Below are 10,713 nucleotides of genomic sequence, written 5' to 3'. Positions count from 1 at the left end.
TCTTATTTTGCCAGTAATTTTGCTCATAAAGCCATTTTCTATGTGTTTTGTTGCCTGCTTATTGATTTGCATCTAGCAGTTTTTATAATGAGCTGTTTTTTGATGTTCCTCAGTTTTTAGTTGTACATGTAAGCGGGATCAGCATGCATTTATGCTGAACTCACCTCACCTCACCTCACGCAAGCAAAATCTTTCATTTGACCTTTTGCAGCATAACAATTGTAGCCTACTGAGTAAACAGTCATTTGAAAATAATAAATCATGTGATGTTGCTTATAGAACTTTATTGAAACACTTGACCTGCATTGATCATGCAAACATTATTTATTTTTTTTTGGCCCTGCGCAAAAATTCTCCCTTCTGATTCTCTGAGAAAGATATAAATCATCCAGGCCGTAGACAGAGTAAGATGAATATGATAATATAAAAACTCAAAGTACGAGCAGCTTCTAACATTTGTTGAGCCAGACAGTTTTTGCATTAATGACCTGAGCTCTATTTTAGTCCCAGTGTCAGACGGCTCAGACCGACCACTCACTGACCGTCTGATGCATAACGCTCACCAGAATAGCAGGAGATTTCTCAAAATGTAGAACTTTTATCTGATTGGCTTTTTTTGCAGTTTCTGGACACGTTTTCTGTGCTGCAGATCCACTTTAATGCACTTGCAAAGAATGAGGACTCATGCTGGAATTGATACGGTGAAACCAACGCTATCGTTACTGTTAGAGCTGAAATCCAGATATGGTATTGGACGTTTGGTAAGCGGTAGACCAATCACAACAGACTGGGCCATCGGACCAATCAGAGCAGAGCAGGCTCGCGGAAAGGAGGGGTTTAGAGAGATCGAATCCTTTATCGAACCGTTTCAAAATATATACTTGTTTTGTTTCAGCTAGCTTCCAAGGCAACATTTCTCATTTTCATTTAGTTTAACTTGAATTACGCTACTAAAATAACTAAAGCTTAAATACAAATATAGGCATATTTATATAAATATAAATAAATAAATAAATAAATAAATAAATAAATATATATATATAATATATATATATATATATATATATATATATATATATATATATATATATATATATATATATATATATATATATATATATATATATTAATATAAAATGACACCAAAAAAATACTAACACTTTAACTAAATTAAAATGGAAATGTAAAAATAAAAATGAATTAGAAATATATATATATATATATATATATATATATATATATATATATATATATATATATAAAAATGGCAAATGCAATTGAAATAATAATACTAAAATAAGACTGATTTGCATTGAGATTGATTATCTTTGTGGCATTTGTTATGAATGCCTGAGAAAATTAGCAAAAAAGCATTTTGAATCCAGTAATAAAAGTATATATTAATAATAAAAGTACAGTTTGGCAAGACAAACTTTTTTGTTAGTCTGCCTGATAAACAGTTTTAAATCTTGAAGTTTGAAGGTTATACAGGCTAGATGGATGGATGGATGGATGGATGGATGGATGGATGGATGGATGGATGGATTTGTAAATATGTTATGTTATAAGATGTTTTTATTTTTATTTTATGTGTGCCATCAGTTGATTTATTTTTTGGTAGCCGTGCAATTGCTAATATTTCAAAACGTTTCAAGAAGAAATTATGGATTTGATTTCTATTCAGCACTGGCAGTTGTTAAAGTGCTGAAAAGCTTGTGAAGTGAGGAAATGTGTGTCTGTATGACGTGTAGCCGAGTCAGTCTGGCTGATTTGTGAGATGAGGATGTGATTTTATGCAAACATAAAGCTGCTGGAGAAGTGCTCACTGTTGTGTAGAGCTCAACGTGATCTCATAAACAGGACGGATGTCTTCCGAGTCACCCATTATGCAGCTAAATGACAAGAGCAGCCATTGAGAAATGACATTTCCATTCAGTCTGTTATTTACTGCTGTCCTTCCGTCATTTACATAAGGCCTGATCTTCATTTTCAGTTATTTTCAGATATCAACCTTTATTCAGATCTATAAGAAGTCATGACCAAAAAGACACAAGTCTTTGACATGCACCAACCATCTGAAAAACACCTATTTTGGATGTCGCAAAATGCAACTTTTATTTTGTGTTAAGTTGTGTTAAACGATAGATTTGCAGCATCACCATTTCATATTTAGAAGCGCAGTGAGTCTCACATCGCTAATTCACACACAACACAGCGCTAATGTCAGCTAACTTTCCTCTTCCTTCTGCTGAGAAATGCCAAATTTACACATGAGAGATTTAGTTCTGAAAACAGTTTGAGTCCAGGGTACAGAAAGGTTTTTAATAGGCTGATATTGGAGGCAGATTAGTATCACATGTATATTACTGAAAACAAGTCGAGGTAGGATTGCATTTGAAACAATTTTCACTCAGAATTGCGGGCAAATTTCACAAATAATTACAAAGAAATGGCAAGTAATGCATGTTAAAGTAGAAATACTGAAATAGTATAATCCAATAATCTTTGTTTTGTTTACAAGAAAAGTGTAGGTTTTCCATAATTTTTAAGCAAATTATTGATGTTATGAGTATTGATGCCATGCGGTGTGACAACTAAATGTTTAACAATAGAAATATTAAATAAAGTCATAGTCATTCACAAGTGAACATGAAAACTAATAGAATTAGACAAGTGCTGGTTTGAAGAAAATCCTAAATTGTGTTTAGCATAATTGAAGTTTAACTTTCATGCATATTAATGCTGAAAATCTCTTTCTGTTGGAGGCGTCACACCACAGGACTGACTAAACAATCATTACAAAATCAATTTACAGTAGGAGCTGAAAGCTCGTTTTAGCTTGTCATTTTTGGTAAATATCTGATTTACCTCCTGTTGAGTTCCTGGAAATGTACAGTCTAAAGATTTGCCAAGATCTAAATGAAATCATCATGTTTACTAAACAGATCAAATATGATTTTAAGTTAAGATAATTTGGTAATACGGTCTCTTGGAGATCAAAGATCCATGGGAGATGTTGAGGGATTTAGCATGTTTAGAAAATCAGTCAATATACAGAATAATTGGTGAACAAATTATATAGTTACATTTATAAAATGTCAAATATATTTACATTTTATTAACATACTGTATGTTAAGTTGTTTTGAAAGTTATAGCTAACTAACTAATATATATATATATATATATATATATATATATATATATATATATATATATATATATATATATACACATATAATATGTGTATTTGACATGATTGTGAAATACTGAATGTATAATCATTTGAGAAGGATTTTATTCTACATATTACGAATAAATATGCATAATTATTTATTAGTAATTCTTTTATTTTATTATTTTCATTTATGTTTTGTCACAAAACATAATGGAATTTGTCTGCTTTTGTTTGTTTGCTCATTTTTGAAAATGGACCCCAAACAAATAAGTACCAGTATGTTTAAATTATATTTCTATCAATGTTTTGATACATTTCTTAATGTCTATGACAGTTTATGATGGTGACAGTCACACAGCTAGGCAATTTCCACACTAAACTAATAATAATATAAATGTGCATTTGTTACTGATCTGTGATCTTTGTTGTCCAGCCAACGTATACGAGAAAAAGGGTTTGGCCCTCTCCATCATTATAGATGATCATGTTCATCGTCACACTGAACTCTTGAATCTCACCATCTCCGGCTGAACACAAATATCTGTTTTTATGGTGTCGTCCTGCCACTGCGGGGACTGAAGAATCATGAAGAAGAAGAAGAAGAAGACGAAGGTGACTGAGGTTTCAACAGATAGATCAATGAGCTGTTGTGGGATCAGTGGACTGTGTCTCTGAACAGTCCTTTAAACCGGCTGTCTGGGGCTTCAGTGCAATAGCAGGATCAATAGCAGTTAATTTCAGTCCACAGACTCACGTGCGTGTGTGTGTGTGTGTGTGATGAGAGATATGCGTCATACAGGTGCTCTGCTGGGAGGGAAGGAAGCTCTGATACCGAGGTAGAAAATCATGATAGACAGAACCATTGTATACTCTTCATATTAGTTTGATGTGAGTTTATTCTAGCTGTTGGGTAAACATGTTTGTCCCCTGTGTTTTAAAGTCACCATGGAATCAAAATTAAAAATGTTATGGAATATCTCCAAATGTATTATAAATGATCTACCTGTGCACATCATTTTTTTAAAATTCATGTGCCCTAATAATCTTAGCGACGTCTCTTTTCTTCTCTGATGATGTGTTTACTGGTGTGAGGGCGGGGCAACCTGTCAATCACATGAGATCCACCTATAGCAAACCACAACCATCCAATCAATATCAAGTCCCGCCCACACTTGTTTGTTTCCCTCAGATATACGTCACAAAAGGGAAAAAAAAGCTATTTTATGCTGATTTTAAGCGTTATAAATGTATACCATTTATTATATTTCAATATCAGTTGATCAAAACAATTGTTAGATTTTTTTTTTTTACATTTGATATTTTATTTTAAACTAAATAAAAAATATATACAAATAAACTATATAATATTTCATATTATTTTAATAATTTTATAATATTTTATATACATAAAAGCAAGTTTATATATAGTTATATTTTAACTGTATCAAACGTAATGAAAAATGTCTAATCATTTGGGAAAGAACATATTACGAAAAAAATGCATTATTAGTAATATTATAGTATAATTCAAATGCACTCTTCTGAAATCTGTGAATTAAGTGGTAATTCCGTAAAACCCGAATCCAACACCGACATGTGATCTGATGAGCCGTAGATAACCTGTTTTATTTATCATGTTTTTTTGCTGTTTAAACAGACAAGAAGATCTAGTGTTTCTCAGATATCTGTGAAACAATCCGAATTCTACAAATGTGTGTAAGTACGGCCTAAAACTTTTTCACATTGTTCACGCTCTCTTCCTCAAGCACACACTTCTTCACAAAAGAGTCTCAAAAAAGGTTTTTGAAAGCACCTTCTTTTCCCTTGTGTACCTCACAACACCTGCCACAAACCTCCAGTCTTTGCTTTAACTCCAGTCAACATGCTCCTACACTTGATGAAAGTGTTCTTAAAACTCGATGAAGTCGCGCTAAAAATAGATTGGGGAAACGACCTTATTATCATCCGCAGCTCTTCTCGGCTTCTTCACAGTGATTGTTCCTGGTGTTCAAGGTAGAAACTTTTTTCCTTCATTTGTTGCTTTAGAGGAGCATCGCTATATTCACACCATTAGACTTCACAGAGGAGACGATCGAGCAACCTGCGGTTTATTCACTGTAAGACGTTATAATTGAAGTCGAAACTGATGGTTCATAGAGAGAACAGTGCGTGAACCGCTCGAGTTTAATGAGAGATGGGAATATCACAGACCAGTGTTTCTCAACTTGACAGGTGGTGACACAAAAGTGGCTTGCAGATCTAATTAGACTCATAAAGTTACTAATGCAAAGGAAACACCTCCCATATTTTTAGTTGTTGACGTCCAATCTAGTCTGTCGTTTAAAAGATAATTCTATTAGACAGATGCTAATGAGGACAGATTGTGTGACATGCTGTTTTTCTCAAAAACCATGAGAAAAACTGCACAAGGTCAAAGAAAAGGACAAAATATGGGAAGCGTTTTTTCCTCCCTTTTATGTAACATCATTTCATACTTCTTTTTGCTATCCTAATTAAACTGTTTTAGTTAGTTGTTTATAAGTGGCATTTGGCTTTCAGTTTTCCCGCTGCCTGAGACTCAATATATTCTGGGATTTTGGATGTGTCAGAGAACACAGACTCAGGACAACGGTGAGTGCAGTGATGAAACACGAACAGGGTGAATGAGATGATGGCAAATGTAGCAGATAACAACAACCAGAGTGGATGAGGAATATAACAGTCCAAACGACCTCGATGATCGCTAAAGATGAAGATAATAATGTCTCTTATCTTTGTAGGACGATAATGTTGGAGACGGGAATCCAGGGAAGCAGGGACACAGATGAATGGAGCACAGGAAGACAATACTGGTTAGTAGATGCAGGGTTTTCTCCATTCTGTCAGTGTCACCCGATGGAGTTTTGCTTCCTTGCTACGGTCGGCTATTTCGCCCTTAGTTGGGGACATTTCATTTAATATTCAACAATATTATTGATCTGCTTGCATTGACACTATTATATGAGAAAGAACTGAGCTGGATTTGTTGCACTATTTTCCTGTTAGCAGCTTTGAAACAATCTGTATTGTAAAAAAGCACTAATTAAAGGTGACTTGAGACTTGACTTGAGACTTGACTTGAGACTTGACTTGAGACTTGACTTGAGACTTGACTTGAGACTTGACTTGAGACTTGACTTGAGACTTGACTTGAGACTTTGACTTGAGACTTTGACTTGAGACTTTGACTTGAGACTTTGACTTGAGACTTTGACTTGAGACTTTGACTTGAGACTTTGACTTGAGACTTTGACTTGAGACTTGACTTGAGACTTGACTTGAGACTTGACTTGAGACTTTGACTTGAGACCTTGACTTGAGACCTTGACTTGAGACCTTGACTTGAGACCTTGACTTGAGCAACACAGGCAGGTTAGCAAGGACAAGATCAGACAACCCCTGTGTGTGTGTGTGTGTGTGTGGTGCTGGCTTTTATTGAGAGCTGATGAGCGTGATGGCAGACAGGTGTAGTGATAAAGAAGGGTGTGTAAGTGATGACCAGGGAGGATTATGGGAAATGTAGTGTGTAGAGGGAACAGGCATGGTGACTGGTGTATGGTGATCATGACAGGATATTTCTAAATGTGTTTTTGTTATGAATGGGAGTAAATACTTGTGACATTTAATGTGTCACATTAAATCCTAATGTTAATAAGAATTTTCAGTTACAATATCTAAAAATAATTTAAACAAAATCATTTTATTTAAGAAGCAGCATAAGATCATTTTCAGAGATTTTATCCTTATCGATATATACTTGGAAAGTCATATTTTTTGCAGTGTAGTACAATCTTCGGTCACACTTCAGTTTAGGGTCTAGTCTCACCACTAACTACGACTTTTGCCTCAAAAAGCACCTTTTTACTGCTTATTAATAGGTAGTAAGGAAGTTGATATTGGGTAGTATTAAGGGATATATCCTAGAGCAGGGTTCACCAATCTCGGTCCTGGAGGGCCGCTGTCCTGCAGAGTTTAGCTCCAACCCCAATTAAACACACCTGAACCAGCTAATCAAGGTCTCACTAGGCATACTAGAAACTTTCAAACAGGTGTGTTGGAGCTGGTTGGAGCTAAACTCTGCAGGACAGCGGCCCTCCAGGACCGAGATTGGTGAACCCTGTCCTAGAATATGGTCATGCAGAATAAAGCATTCATTTGTGCTTCATAAGTACTAATACACAGCCAATATCCTAGTAATATGAAAGATAATAAGCAACTTGTTAATATTGAGAACTGGATCCTAAACTAATGTTACCCAAACTTCATATCTCCACCTCTTCATCACATAGACTTTTTATTTACCAAAACAGTAAAAGTTTATGTGAAATGATTTGTGTGTAACCTAATTAATATGCATAAGCTGAGCTGAGCTGAGCCGTGCTGTTCTGTCACAACAAGCTCATCTGTAAATCCCACGGTTAAAACGAGTTCTGGAAATTAATTGACATGAATTAATAAACAAAAGCAAACTGATATTTCTTATTTCAATATGTGAAAACCCCCCAACAAGTCTTGTAAAATTGCATATAATGAAACCAAAAGCAATCAATAGCAGTCACTGTTAATAACAGTCAAATCTGAGTAATGCACTATTTTAACTTTAATCAACGAGTAGAATTGATCATAACATCCTTATTCCAAAAAAATATCTGATCCAATGCAGCTCACATGCATGAATGTCAAGGGCTGGGAGGAGGGGTGTGTCTGATGCACGAAAAATCAGTACTTTGATAAAGAGGTTGACTGGCAAAAAGTATTTTATGCATTTTGAAAATACAATACTCATCTTAAATACAAATTACATTTGATTTTTTCCAGCATAGTCCAAAATAGTATTTTGTATTTCAAATTCGTATTTGAAATACATGTATCTGAAATACTGCCCATCCCTGCCTGTTATAACCTGGAAGGATCCCTGACACCATCTGAGTGGAAAGCCAGTGGCCGCTGTGATCAGGTATTATGATTGGGAAGAGCAGCACTCAGGAAATGAGTTTCATCTCATAAGGTGCTGCCCAATAAATCGTAGTGAGGTTTATTAACAGTGGCAGCTGGGGTTACAGCAACAAGACAATCATTTCTCCATAATAGTAACTTCATTTTTATATGAACCATCTGTGCATTAAGAGAAAGCTTACCGCAGTCTAATTTCAGTGTGTGACCCAGTGGTTACAGGCTTAACTTGATTCAAGATAGTCTACCAAGTCAAGACCAGGACATTCAGCTGATACTGAACTATTAAACCAGCTAGGACCAGCTAATGACCAGTTTAACCACATACAATTCAATATAAAATGGCAATCAAAGAACATTTTTTTTTTCTGACAAAAGTAGAGCATGACTTGATTTTATCTATCAATTCATAAACTTGTATTTTTATCTTTTTTTTTCCATGTTCATCTTTCGTTAGTGTGTAATGTTGCTGTTTGGGCATAAAAAAATCCCTCTTAAATAATTAATATGCAGAATAAAGGGGCGGGGCCTGGTTGAGTTAGTTAGTAGTGTGTTGAAACTCACAGTTATGGTAAGGGACGGGACATTTCCCAAACACGCCTGAAGCTCTTGACCAATCACAACACACTGATCCAGCCGACCAATCAGAGCACATTGCGCTTTCCTCATTAATATTAACCATCTTAGATTATGTCAACTAAACATGACAGTCATTTCAGAAGCAGAGTATACTATTACATTTAATTAAAAGATTATGAAAAAACATTTTATTTTATTCATTTATAACTAACTAATGTATCGTCAATAAAAGCAGGAAAGGTCACTCTGATTTCATGTTGACTCTAAGCTGGATCAGTTTTGCTGCCGATCATGTGGCACTTACTGTAAGATGAGGTCTTGGATGGGTAAAGCTGCTTCCAGATCAGCGTTAAAGCCCCTCCAGCATCAGCGTTTCGAGTCCAGGCCGCTTAGTGCTCAATGCCTCTGGTTTTGCTCAAAGCTATTATCATCGGCTCATTCCAACTTGGCACCAGAGGTGTTGCGAGAGCCCGGACAAGGTCAGCTGAACATGTTGACACATAATGTATTAAATGAAGAGGCATTTAAGATGGATTAGTTTGGAATGATAAAGGTTGGGGGCTGAAAACATGATAAATAGAAGGAAAGCATGAGGGGCCAAACCTGCAGATTTCTGTGGTATTAAAGCCGACCTGGATGGGCTCCAGGGGAGAGAGGTTAAGTCCCCCAGTCTTGCTTATGTCAAAGAGCTGGAATATAGCCAGCCGGTTCATCGACAGATGGAGAGAGAGAGATAGGTTTGTGCGAGGGCATTGTTTCAGAACGAGCTGCAATAAGGATCTTTCCATAAAGGGCTGTAATAGAGCTGTTCTTCTTTGACAGAGTAAAGCGTGCATCATCACTGTAGACCATTTCCACATGCAGAGTTTCATTGAAGGATCAATTCTGTGCCAGATGTTTCTCTTAAACTGAAGCAATTGTTGACCTGCCGAGAACATATGTACACTGTGCTGTTATTTTTATGACAATTAAGCTCATTTTATCATATTTTACATTACCATATTGCTAAATAATTCAAATATAAAAATATTTGTACATCATAGTACACTGAAAAAAAAGGTGTAGAATCAATTTTCGCATAGAAATTGGAAGTAAATTTCACAATTAATTACAAAGAAATGAAAAGAAACACATCCAATGTTACATTTTAAAACAGAAAGACTGAAATACTTTTTTTTGTAAAAACGTACTCCAATAATCTTTGTTTTATTTACAACTTTATATAACTTTATATAACTTTATATAACTTTTTATAACAACAAATATTTTTTACAGTGTAGTATTTGATGCACTGCCTTTAAAATACAGTATGATAAAAAACAAATATGTTAGTGAGAATCTAACGCTATCAAATATTGAAAATAATGGAAAATAAATGGCTAAAAATAAAAAAATATTTAAAATAACTCAATTTCTGAATGCATTATGGTAATGCGAGAATTTGGGGAGAATATGTGAGAAAATGCTAAAATGTCAGAATTATTTGAGTAGAAAGTTTAAAAGAACAGCATTTATTACAAATATATGTTAACAATGTTAATGTTTTTACGTTCAATTTATATATATATATATATATATATATATATATATTTTTTTGTCATTTTCTGCAAGGACATTTTCCATTAAGGTTACGGACATTTCCTTTACCTCTAAACACAACTCAATACAATGCATAATTCAAAATTTGGGGAAAACACCTGTGAAAAATCAATGAAAAAAAAATGGTAGCGATAAAAATGATAAAAATTTTGCTATGAAAACAATAAAATAATCCTCTAGGTGTTTTTCTCCATTGGTCTCTCTGAGAAACCGTATGTTGCTTATGGACACATATGAACTGTGCAGTTCACTGTGACAGTACCAACTCAGCGATCAAATACATGAAAAAAAAAAAAAAAAATCAGTCCCTACACCGATATTCCAATTTGTTTTACATCATCTTGCCTTTTTTGAGTCGTTTGCTTTA

The sequence above is a fragment of the Squalius cephalus genome, assembly GCF_949319135.1.
Source record: "Squalius cephalus genome assembly, chromosome: 2".
NCBI lineage: Eukaryota > Metazoa > Chordata > Actinopteri > Cypriniformes > Leuciscidae > Squalius > Squalius cephalus.
Note: the sequence above shows the minus strand (reverse complement) of the source record.